Genomic DNA, 13,765 nt, shown 5'->3' with positions numbered 1-13,765 from the left:
GGAATGGTAGGCTTCCCCTGAAGTGGTTGGTTTCTAGCCAACCGCAAACAAATATTTCGTGTAACTTGGACACATCACGGCAAAGAGTACTGTCTAAAACCTCATGTTAAACAGGTTTTAGGACACGCTGCGAAATTTTAGGGATTAAATAAAATGATAAGTAAATAAGAATAAAAGCCTTCGTCTCACCTCTCGAACGTTCCTTTGACGCATCAAATTTGTCAAATTCACGGAAACTGCACTGAGTAAAGGTCAGTGATGCCGTGTGATGATGAACATCTGAAAGTTGAATTATTTCTATTTTGAGCCACACCTGCTCCTTGTGTTAGCCCAATCAGGCATTCCTTGTTATCTAACAATTTTGTTAGTATTTTATTTCTTGATTTCACGCAGGCCCAGGGAGAACATGCAAACTCCACATGGGTGGACCGACCTGGATTTGAAATCAGGACCCCAGAGCTGTGAGGCCAATTCGCTAACCACTCATCCACCAATCTCCAATGCTCTTTGAGGAAATATTTAACTTCAACATACATATGCAATGAGAGTTTGAATTAACTGAATACAATATTTGAGTCTGCGTTTGGTGTGATTAAACGCTTGCTTCAATCATAGAGTCAAGCCTTTTTAGTACAAGTATGCGCTTGTCGTCAAAGTGAAAATTATAAATCCAAAACTAGATATACAACATTAAATTGAATCATGAATTTGACTAAACCCTTGCTAAAAATAAAATATTTTTTGACTATTGACTAAACATATTTGAAGACGTGATGATACGAATATCTATGTTTAGGTTTGTAATACATGAAAAATAATCTCCAGTGGACAGTTAGATCAACGTGTCAAAGTAGTCAACAAAAGTGTGATCTAGACGATGGCGTGTTTACCACACAAAGTGGCAACCTTAGAGTCACAAAACCCTCCAGGATTCTTTTGACATTAGATTGGTGCCAAGCATCTCCTAAAATGTCCATCAAAAATGTCCGTCTGTCTCAAAAGGTACTACTGAATATACTCCCACAGCCAGTTAATAGACAGCAAAGGGCAAGGTCACATCTCCAATATCCCATTGCCTCTTCTTGCTTCAAGCTTATTCTTGATCTAAACTCACAAAGACAGTGCAAACAGCTCCCTCAGATTTGAGCCTGGGTGTGCAAGCCTGCCCTTTGATATATTGTGTGAATTTTTTATTTTTTATTTCTTATTTTTATTCTTTTAATATGGGCTGATTCCATCGCCAGCAAAATAAATTCTGTATTCTTGAAGGACAACACACACTTTGTATAAAAAAGCAGCTTCTCAAAACAGCAGTTAGTGGAACAACTGTGAAAAATGCCCTTTCCATGTCATAAAACTCATCCATCATGAGGACATGCCTCTGCAGTTTATTTCCACCTTGGTTCTTTATGAGAGAAGATTGCACCTTCAAGTACCCCCTGTAAACATTCCAAAAATCTATGTCATTTTTATTCTGTCACACTTAAGATCCATATATCCCAGAAAGTAAACCTTTATTGACAGGAATGTAAATTTCCTAAAACATTTAAATGTTTTCTAAACGCTTTTTCAGCTACATTGTCCAATTCATAATGTCTTTTGATACAGAAAATGCATGTGCTCATGACAAAAGAAACACCCTTCCCTCACAAAGCCCCATTGTATTTTTTTTAAGCCTAATGGTTACCCATCACTGTTGGTCAAAATGTGGTGAATCATAGTTTTGAATACACACAAGCCATTGTTATTTTCTTTTGTTTGTTAGTTTTTTTTTATCTAATGGCAACTCGGTGTTTACCATTTCAGGCTGCGTGTAGCTGATAGATGACAACAAGTGAAAAATTATGATTGTTCATGGCATGATGCAATTCCACGTATCAGTAAGCATATGGGCCCTGTTATTATCTAAAACACCACATTTTGCTCAGACGAAAGATTCACATTTGGATTGTAATCCCCATTGTCTCATGAACATAACTCCATGCACACACCTGTGCACCTCCATATACATTTTGCCATACATACACACAAACACACACACACACACACACGCACACACACACACACACACACACACAAAGTCATGCTGGTGAAACACGGGTGCATTATTTTTTCAAGCTATGTTGTGCTCTGTACTCAATGAACACTGTGTTTCACATCTCAGGGGACCTTGTTTATTTGTGTAGAGGTAAGGTTATTATAAACTCCAACGCAGTGTGTGTGTGATCTACTGTAAAAAAAGGGCAATGAAACCTTGCATAGTTGGCGGTATTGAGATAAATGTCTGCAAAATGTTTTTCAGGTATTTCTTTTAGTTTCTGTGGATGGTTTTGGTTAAAATGTGGGATCTTAAAACATGAAAAAATACGTATATCTGCCATATGATATTTACTTAAATGTACTGCGCCACATTATTGCAGGTGCAGTGTTTTTGTCTCTTATATTTGCAATATGCTTCTACTTAGGATGATGTTAGTTTTTCCCTCTTTCTCATCTTTTCCTCTGTGATCCATATCGTTGTTCCCCAGAGAAGGAGGAAAGGTGACAAACAAACCCATTCATCATCAGTAGGTCCTTCTGGCTAAACTGTTATCCAAACTGAACTCTCTAAACTTTTCCCTGCGGCCTATTGTTTACGGCTGCATACTCTAAATTTACACCCGCCGTTTGTTTTATGAAGTGTCCACAGAGGGCAAGAAAGAGAGGCAGAGGCCTAGTGTCAGCATATTTCCCATCCACAAACCTCTAAAGCAGTGGAATAGAAGCTGTGTTTCATCTGTATTCTTCCTGTGCTACTATTTTATACTAGATATGTTTACAATTAAAGCATGGTTTTATTATTTAGATCTCTGAGGGGGTCTTATTTGAAATGATTGGATGTTATTTACAAAGGCCATGAGGGAGCGTGTGGAATTGATGACTTGGACAAAGGAGCAGCTTGAGTAAACTGTGGCATTACAAAAAAGCACTGCCTCAAAGTTCTGCTTTTAATGTAATGAACTTAAGCGTCTGTGTAATAGCTTCAATTTTAGGTGAGTTCATTATGTGTAATTGTTCCATTTATTTGGAGAGGTTCATTTTTTAGACACACTAATAGAAAATGCTGATCATTTTGAATAGGTTTTTTTTCGACAAACATTCAGTTCACAGCTTGACAGTAGCATTCATGACAATGGTTGCTTACTCAAAACTTATCTAGGGTTTTAGTTAGTGAATTTCTGCAACCCGTTATGAGCTGTCTTTTTTTCCCATAGAGTGACATCTGATTATCGACATGGAGTGTATATACCATAAAAAAGTAACATTATCCCCTTCTATAGTAATTGCTAATTAGAAAAAAGGTAAATCAAGCAACATTGTAAAACATTCACTGTTAATGTTTATTTACAGACTTTTGGCTATGAAGTAAATATTTGTCATTGTCAAACAAACTGAATATTAATTGGTTAAATAAGACCAGTGCTTTGCTCAAATGTGAGCTACTTGTAATTTTCTACATTGGGGCCTCCACCAAAAAGAATAAAATGCAGTTGACTAGAAAACTCATTATTCCCACTCTGCGTTTGGATCGTTATTGGGAAGCTTTCTTGTCATTGGCACTCAAAGAGTCAAGAAAACCAGTAAGTCTCAACAGTTGTTTAGACTTGATTGCACTTGACCTTCACTTCACTTGATAGGTACCAAAAAATAATATGTGACTTGGCTTCACTCAGAAAAAAAACATTCCTTTTTTAAACTTTCATAGTCTCAAATCACGCTCCCCCATTCAACGTTCCCATCTATACCTTCAAGTCTTCGTCTTTCAACTTTCCATCCTAACTAGGGATAGGCTCCAGCACCCCCCACGACTCATGTGAAGATAAGTGGTTCGGAAAATAAATGAATGAATGGTTAATTGATTTTAAATTATCACTTAATTTTTAAAATCCAAGAAGAAAAGCCTTAAACACAAGACACACCATTTTACCATTCTGAGCATTTTAAAACTAGGTACAATTGTCCAACTTCCAATACTCCAGGCATCAAACTAATGCCCTTTCCAATAAAAAATAAACACATTTTTTTTGCTTTATTTTAAAATCAAAACTGTTTTGTTGCTATGTCAATTCAAAATCTGCCTAAAAATAAAGAAATCTGATCTTAAATGTGCTTTATCCAAATTCACTATTACAGACACATGCTCGCTGTTATTATAACAGTAATTAAAAATATAAATCTGGACTCGCATAGCTACTGGCAAGTTTACTGTTTGTGCTCCTGCAGTGTAGACAGATGCTGGGGTAACAATTCTCAAACAGGGTCAATGTTTCCCCTGTGGTGGTTTAGTGTTCAGTTACCTCAGAGACAAAGAGAGAGGATACAATTATACACTACAAGTGCTCTTTTCTCTCCACAATAATTGAGTGAAATACTTTTACAGTATATTCATTCATTCATTTTCTGAACTCCTTATCCTCACATGGATCACAGGGGGTGCTAGAACCTATCCCAACTAACTATGGGCGACGAGGAGAGTGAAGCATACATGCCATCTTCTTCAACTACATCTATCATAACCATAACTGATTTACAGATACATTTACATGCTTTGACACATTCAACTGACTGGAAAAAAACAGACAATGTGCAAATGTCCCTTATGTTAGCAAGCACCGGTTAGTGTTGTGGAACCCTTCTGACCTTTTACAGACAGAGTAGGAGGAAAAACATGTGTAGTTCCCAGCTGCCATGACATAGTGATGTCCACAGGCGAGGGCAATTCAGCCTGTGGGAACCAGCGGGGGCAGGGCGAAGGGGTACAGATGTGTGAACATCTCGCAGCCATGAGTCAACTGTGGCCTTGGTTGACATGACCTTCCACGGGGGTAGGACACTGGTTTGTTAGACTGCTGCACGAAGCACACAGTGGGATTGAAATACTGAATGTGGATGTGATGCTATGCATATGTGAGTGAAAGAAATCATCTGATTTAAATGTGATCAGCAATGAAACTCCGTCCGTCACCATGAAATAAGTGTAGTGTGTAGTTTCTGAGTCTACTGGACCTACTGAACTCCAGGATGCCATTAAAGAAGAAGATTGCTTTTTGAGTGCCATCACTGAAGAGTACACTACTTAATCCGTAGAGATTTATGGAAAGCAATCACCCAAGTAAAAATTGTAGATGCCATTTATCAGGCCAAATGGAAATTACAGCCATAATTGTCACAGGACGCAGATGAGACCTTATAACCATATAAAACCCCCACAAGGTCTCATGGATCGTTTTTAATGTCCCTTCTTTGTGTTAGTGTGACCTGGGGAACTGACTTGCTCTCCGCATCCCCCTTTGGTCAGCTCATTATTCGGCCCTCCCTTCAGGGTGTAATAACATAAGCACGCCTAGTTTATGACCAAGAAAACAAGGCTGACTCTGACTTATTCGTAACGTAACAGACATTTTCCCAGCTTTTGATTTTTGAAATTTATTTGGAATTTTGTTTAGTTCTTTACTGTGTCAAGATTCAAGCATGGCCAATACTAGGTGCAAATTTAAAGACTATAAAAATGTTCAGGAGAATAAGCAACAGTACTGGCCACCCGATGGTGTAGTGGGTTCTTCCGCTTAACTTTGGTGCAGGCAGTTTGGGTTCGATGCCCGTTAGGTGGCAGTGTGATTGTGAGCATGAGTGGTTGTCCGTGCCATTATGCCCTGCAATTGGCTGGCCAATTCAGGGTGTCCCTCGCCTGTGGCCCGTGGTTAAATAGGATAGGCTCTAGCACCCTCCGTGACCCTTGTGAGGATAAACGGTATGGAAGATGAATTAATGAATAAGCAATTTCTGAAGAGAGACAGACACAGAGAAAGGACAAAGGATTTGGATGAAACCTTCCAAGAAGCCAATGCATCTTTGTGACATCACTCTGATGGATAACTGTGTCACAAAAACACATGCGCAAAATCACCCAGAAAATACAGATTAGGAGAGGACAGCAGATGAAATAGCACCATCTATCATATTGTCTTAAAAGAGTAAAGGGATAGGTCTTTGAGCACTTTTCATTAAGGCTTCTGCAACTACACTGATCACAGTCTAAACAATAGCCTCTGTCCTGAAAGTGTTTTTCTCCAGGAGAAGGAGGCGGAGGACATACTCCATGTCCCGCTGCACATTTTCATTCTTCCTCATACACATGATAATAGTGTTATTTTGTCATCAAATTGCATTTAGTTGGTTTCCAGAACAAAATAAAAATCAACCAAAATCATTCTAGGGGATATGTCATATTTATGAAAGTGTCTATGGAAATGTTAAATCTTTTGGGACTATTTCCCAAAAAGGTTTGTGTTTATTTCATAATGTAAACCTTAGAATTAATGAATGAGGGAATGTTTGGCGAGGGAAAGACAGTTGTTAGTAGAAAACTAGATTTGCTGTAACCCAATGATTTAAATTCTACAAACGTAAAGATTAGAATTTGGGAAATAACTGAAATTAAAAACAAACCCAGTCACAAAGCCTTTTGGTCTATAATATAATGCGTTGGTACTGTCCAAGAGCAACTCAATGATAATTTGTCATTGAATTACAAAACAAAATTGAGTAATAACACACATACACACTGGATAAATGAACCATGGAAGAACTATAAGATTTCCTGTGCGTGTTGAGGGTGAGGCATGTGTGTGTGAATATGCTGTTTGCGCATGGCCATGTGCATTTATATGCACACGATTGCATGCTTCTTGTATCTTCCGTGCTTCACTCTGATCCATTTCATGTCCATTGTACTGTCAGTTTGATTTATGTGGTGCCTCACTCACATCTCCCTACAACGTCAACCCAATGAAAAATATATGTAGCTGCTTATATAATGTGTGATCATATCTATAGTATGGTGAATGCTTTAAGTTTGAGCTCACCAAATAGGATGGCTTTCATCCAACGCATGAAATCTGCCGCTAGTGAGACACTTTGCGTGCTTGGAACAGAAATAAAATGCCAATGACCATTTTGTACGAGCCTACTACCTATGTTTGTGTTTATCTCTGGCTCTAAATGAAGGAAGATACTTTTCTATTTACTTCCAACCCGCCTTTCAAGTATTTAAAATATTTTTTTCGCTTTCTTTCGTCTCATCTAATCGAGCCGCACGGTGCATTTATTTTGAAAACAGAAATTATGGAATTGGTTAACTGGTTCATCAATGCATTCTTTCTCAATGAGAAGAACAGGAAGAGGCTGCTTGCCGTGTGGAATGTTTTGGGCTTGATACATGCTGAATTCCTGGAACAAGACAAGGTTAAAAAAAAAAGGATCCTTTCATTTCTTAGACAAAGTAAATGGCTGCATGCACATTGGAGATGTAATGGCACATACACACACAGTGCCGCATCATCTTATTTTCTCTTAAAAGTGGAGAAAAACTAGTAAGGCAAGGAGGTGTTTGCTTTGAAGTGACACAAACAACCCATGAACATACACCTTCAGTTCCCGAAATGCCCAACATTCCTTTCATGTCCAAAGAATTGTTGTGATCATCAACGTGAATGTTCTGATTCCTGTACAAGAAACAACCTGATAGCAGAGAAGGACACCAAGCAACTTTAACTAAAGCGTATTCCCCACAATGTTCCAGTTTTCTACATGATTTATTTTTTCATTTCCTAAACAATTTTACATCAAAAGAGTTGTGGGTGTACAGGAGCCTAATCCAGGTGAATCTGAGGCCAGCCAATTGCAGGGCAAAAGGAGACGAACAACCATGCACACTCACACCCATACCTAGGGGCAATTGTCCAATCAGCCTACGATGCATGTTTTTGGAATGTGTGAGGAAACCAGAGTACCCGGAGGAAACCCACTCATGCAAACTCCACACAGGTAGATCGACCTGGATTTGAACCCAGGACCCCAGAGCAGTGAGGCCGACGCACTTACCACTCGAGCCGCCGGGCTGCTTAGGGTATTTTCTTTAAAAAAAAAAAAAAACATTAATATTATTGAGGGTTTTGGCCTCGGAATAGTCACACAGCAACAACATGACATAGTAAAAGATTATCATATTCTTCTGAAACCCACTAACGAGTACAAGTTGGGGCATCATTTGTTAAATGCCTGTTTCTGCCAAGCCACTTATCCAAAGAGAACTTCACTTAAGCCAAGTGGTTCCCAGGGGTTATTAAGATAAACAACTTGAGGCTCTTTAACTTTGTGCCCAGCGTTACTTGTCAATGATTTTTTTCAACATGCTGATTGGATCCCTTGTTCATGTTTAAACATTAAAAAATGAGCTGGGGGAAAAGTTAAGTTTTCCGATCACTTGCCAACAAAATAGACAGGTATAAAAGTGAATGTGGATAATTAACCATTGTAGACTAATGGCATTTTATGTTAAAATACAATGATTCAGTATTCTGCTTCCACCATATTTTACCAAGTGCAGTATTCTCGCTGCATAGAGTTTACTATAAATATCCATTATTTTTGGTATGTCTAATCCATGGTTACACTTAAATGCTCTTTGTGGAGTCACTGCAAAGGTGTTTTCTTACCACTAATTTCCCCATAAACGGAGCCTGTGGAGCTATTATTAATTTCTGCATTTGTCGGAGAATATAATAATCTAGTACAAATGCAGAGAAAACAGTAGCATCTTATATTTCAACTTGAATTTAGCCTGAAAAACGGACTGTATAGAATCACTGGCTGTCATAAATGACATTTTAATGAAAAAGGGTCACAATTCCTCATGTAGTTTGAAATATGAACCAACTGCTAATCTGGCGTGCAGACAGCTCACGATCTAGTTGGAAGATTTCTGGCATGTCTTGACACATCTTACGTGTTGCAACTACTTGCTGATGAGTATTGACCTATAGTCTAACTTCGTGACTGGGGTGTGCTTTCTCTTACACGTGTTCTATTGCTCTCATATTTTTTATTCTTCCTACCTTAGAATGCAGATGTGGGCAGCGTGTGACACGTACACTTGTCCTTCCACCCACTTACCAGTCTTTTTCATGGCAAATGTTTTGATCCAAGCAGGGCAGACAACTGTCACTTTTATGATACGAAGTGCTGCCATTACCATTACTGATAGACAGCTGTTTGTCCACACTCCCGACGTTGTCAGCTGTCGGACTGCACTTTTTGTGGCAACACGCAATTATTAGGCTGTGGTCTGGTCTTGTAGTGTCACAACTTGTTCATTCCAAGACATGCAGCGACATTATGACGAACTGCCGTGTAATATGACACCGTTTTACGGCTTTAGTGATTTGTGTTGCAATATTATCAAAAGTATGAAAATGCTTCTTTTACAACATTGTTTGGAAAACAACTAGTGATGCAGGGTACATTGATGGTGGTGGTGGGTTTTGATAGATTAAAACGACTGAATTGATGTATTCCACTAAAGCGTTACTGGTTTACGTAATGTCACAATCATTAAACGACAAATGCAATGAAAAGAAAGGATCCACTGTCAAAAAAACAACCAATCAAGAACTAAACCAAAACGGTGACTACCAAATAGAAAGAATTACCACAGTTGCGAAGGCGGTACTCGCAGTAATGTGGACTGCTTGCTTAACTGTATTGACCCCAAAAAGTAGAAGCAGTACAGACACTAAAGATGGATGATGAGAATAAGTGTTTTCTCACACCCGTAGTATACGTTAAGAAATATGAATGTTTTTTCTGCTCAAAGGGGAGAAAATATAATGGAACATATCTAAAATCAATATTGGATGGAGCACTGGAAATGCTTTTGCTGTTAAAACTATAGCTGAGTAGCTCTAAGTTTATCATGACCAATGATCCTTGGTGTTAAATGCGTTTTTCCTCCCTTGGATCAGTAAACCTGGATGCTGGGTTATCAAACCAAGGCTGACTAATTTCCAGACGTCACAATCAAAAGAGGAAAAGAAAGAAGACTGGAACCCACGGAAGACAAGATTCTAGTGCATGAGAAGGGGTGATGTGAGCTAGTGGTCCTGGGTCAATGGGCAGCACAAACCAGTCTCGAGAATCTGATCCAATCCTTCGGATGGTCCCTTAGATTGGGGGTGAAAGCTGGAAAACAGGCTAACAGTGACTACAATTGACTAGAAAAGACCTCCTATTGGTCTATGTGAGACCACATCTTTGAAGAAATCATGCTCACAATTATAATAATAATAATAATAATAAAAACATATTCAAGTATAAAAGTACAAGACATTGAAACGCCTGGAATTAATTTTCGGTGCTGACAGGTCTAGTATAGAAACTGTTCCAGAATCAGCTTGTTCTTTGGCGTACTGTCCTGTTGCGCCTGCCAAAGGGCATCAGTTCAAAGAGGTGGTGGTCAGGGTGTGATGAGTCTTTAATAATGTTCTGGGCTCTACTGAGGCAGCAAGAATTGTAGCTGTCCAGGAGAGAGGGTGGAGAGCAGCCGATGATCTTTTCTGCTGTCCTCACTAATCCCTGCAGCTGCTTCCTGTCAGTTTCAGAGCAGCTGTAGAACCACATGATGTGATGGCGTAGGTCAGCAGACCGTCAATGATGGAGTGGTAGAAGCACACCTGCAGCTGGGTGTTCAAGTTCTCCCTCCTAAGTAGCCTCAGAAAGAATGCTAGACCTTCTTCCCCACTGCCGCGGTGTTCTCAGTTCAAGAGAGGTCTCCTTCGATGTGGACACTGAGATATTTGATGGACTACGCCCTCTCCAGACCCATGATGAAAAGTAAACAATAAAGCTGCATTAACCACACTAATAAAAACACATGCAACAACATGTTAAAACTCCGTAACGAATGAGGGTTGGAGACACACAAATCAGGAACTCATCACCGGAGCGGTTCGCTACAGTCCTGGAAAAAGATGAAGTTCCCAGAAAGGGATCAGAGGGTCGCCCTTATACCCTGTAGGTGGCCGCTAGCCTGCTAATAGGTAACTCTACATATATCAGCAAGTTCAACATTAAATACAGAATGCTGAAGAGGCTGGTTGAATTTTTCAGACTATGCTTTTTCGTTACTTAGAATTTCTTTTGTATCTAGGGACCTAATTTGCCCACTGAGGCTTTTTGTAACCTGAATATTCCATATGTAGAGACATAAGCAAGTAGTGGTTCCCCTGTAAACAAGTCTATTCAAGGATTTGGTGGGTTTTGGTAATTCCTGTTCAATTTGAATCAGAAAAAATCAGGCCCCCTAATGCTTCCTCTAGTTTCCGTCACATCTCCATTTTCTAACTTTTAATGCTTGCTGATATGGGTTAGAGAGGACCATGTGAAGGTAGGAGTTTAGGTTGATTTGACCTGCAGGGTTCCCCCCATGAGCACAAAGTCCTCTCCACAGGTCGATAATGTATACACTTAATGGCTGTGAAGTGACTGGCCAGGAATGAGAAATTGCCCTCATCAGTTAGGGTAATGGTGTCCCTAGGCCCTGTGCCCATTCAGGGAGAATACTGTCAGATCTGTGTGCACATTTTTATGCATTAATTACAAATAGTGAAAGACGAACTTATCATTTCATCAGACAGATCGTAAAAGATACTATATAGTATACCATTGATGAAAATACATATGAAATAAAACCCATAAAATAATCATGATATATTTAACCTTTTGGGATGTGGGAGGCAAGCGGAGTACTTGTAGAAAACCCACGCAAGCCCAAGAAGAAAATACACACTCCACTCAGGAAAGTCCGGACCTGGGATCAAACCCTACATCTCAGAACTGTGAGGCTGACACACTAACCACTCGTCTACTGGGCTGCGCCTTTTGCTTCATGAATGAGAATATCTGATTCTTTCAATATCATTGTCAATCATTCACTCTCAGTCGCACATAGCAAATTTAGAGGATGAAAAAACATTGTCACTTGGTTTAGAAAAATGTATAATGTCTGACCTTGAATCATTAAGCAAATACAAATTTAGCCTTACAATACTTGATTAAATGAGTCACAGAATGGGATCACTTGCGCTGTGGACCTCAATCAATTCTCCAGAGAGTGGTCTGTATGCAAAATAAACTCTGATGTTCATCAGCCATATCTTGGGAAATCAACTGTTGTCGCTGAATACTAAGATTAACAATGTCCACAGACCATTTAATATTCAGTTCTCCATTTTTTTAGATATGCAAACAAAGTATTCTTCCTTTGATCTGGCATGAAATATTTGTTCACACTTGCATACCATATATTTGTTAGATGTGTACTGGAAAAACAATCTCTATTCATTCCTGTCTTTGAATTGTTTGATGTTGAGATCAACAAAGAACATCCAATTAATGTCTTTAAATGTCCATGAATAGTTGAATACTAATTATTTTTGGCTGCAATTTTAAGGACAAATGTTCCACTTTTTCCCGCAAAACATTAATGTCACTGATCACATGCATTTACTGTAACAAGGATAACGTTCTCTGGTCAATAACATTAGAATGTTGCTGCTACTGACCAAATTTTAAACAAATTCTTAACATTTCTTGGCACTGAGAACACTGGGGGCCGAGTCCAGTTCTTGACCCTTATGAAGATGTTTTGTGGAAAATTATCCCTATGCATTCTTAAGCCTTCAGCAAGTTCAAAATTAAGTACAGTTTTACACAAAATGTGTAAAAATGAAATGATCATAATAGAAATAGAAATTAAAGTGTTAGGGCTGAAGCAAGATTGATTATGCCATTAATAATAATCATTCAATAATCATCCTTCATGGCCTTCACTCATAATGGACAATTCCTATTATTTTTCCTGAATAATTATTAATTAATTATTCGGGGTTCATTGTACAATAGTACTAGCACTAGTTTGTTTCAGCTTTTGCCGAAGGTTGCTGTAGTTACTTTGCGAATTCACAATTTCAGGGTTTGTATAGGTGCTTGAAAATTCTCAGATTTAAATGTTGTTATTTTAAGGTTTGAAAAATGCTTAATTTTGCGTGTTAGCAAACAATATTTCTTTGTCTGTATGATAGAATTATTACCCACACAAAAAGTTCAATATTTTAACTAAAACACAGTTACAATAACCACACATGTTGTTACCATAGCTAGTATATATTTGAGTTGGTATTAAATTCAAATCCAATGTAATGAATGCTGTGATGTTTCACAACATTTAATTATTTGATGAAAATATAGCACTTTTGCAGAAGATATTTCCTGGGAAGCTTCTAAATCTTTAGTGTCGGCTTTCTCAGGAACCTTTTTGACAGAAGGAGCCATAAAAAATTCATATCTTCAAATGTTCTTCCTTGAGAGCCATACTCAAAATTTAAAGGTCAAAATACATGAAAATGTGTACATTTCTTTTGTCATTTTACCACTTTTGAAGTACAAAAAGACTAAATTCTTTTGACAACATTGTTATGCCGTTGATAATCAATGAGTATCAATGATGATATTCATGGAGAAGAGTCTAATTAAAAAATATGATGGAAAGGGCGCTAGAGGTCATGTCAACGCCACAATGCCAACGTAACACTCCTATCGGTGTGTTTGGGACTCAGCGGTTTCCATATTTTAGTTCACGGGTTAGTGGAGAGCCACATGCACCCATTAAAAGAGCCGCATGTGGCTCCCAAGCCATAGGTTCCCTACCCCTGTCCTAGATGCATGTTTATGAACATGAAACATTCCTTAATATGGCTAGCTGAGAACGGCTTTCGGGTCGCCTTCAATGTTTTTGAGGAATGAGACGTGAAGAGCAATGTAACTAAGAGACTGGACATGAACCCATTCAGTACTTAAAGGAGAAATACAGAAAGAAAGAAACAAGACA

The sequence above is a fragment of the Stigmatopora argus genome, chromosome 2 (assembly GCF_051989625.1).
Source record: "Stigmatopora argus isolate UIUO_Sarg chromosome 2, RoL_Sarg_1.0, whole genome shotgun sequence".
Taxonomy (NCBI): domain Eukaryota; kingdom Metazoa; phylum Chordata; class Actinopteri; order Syngnathiformes; family Syngnathidae; genus Stigmatopora; species Stigmatopora argus.
This window is presented reverse-complemented; position numbering follows the sequence as displayed.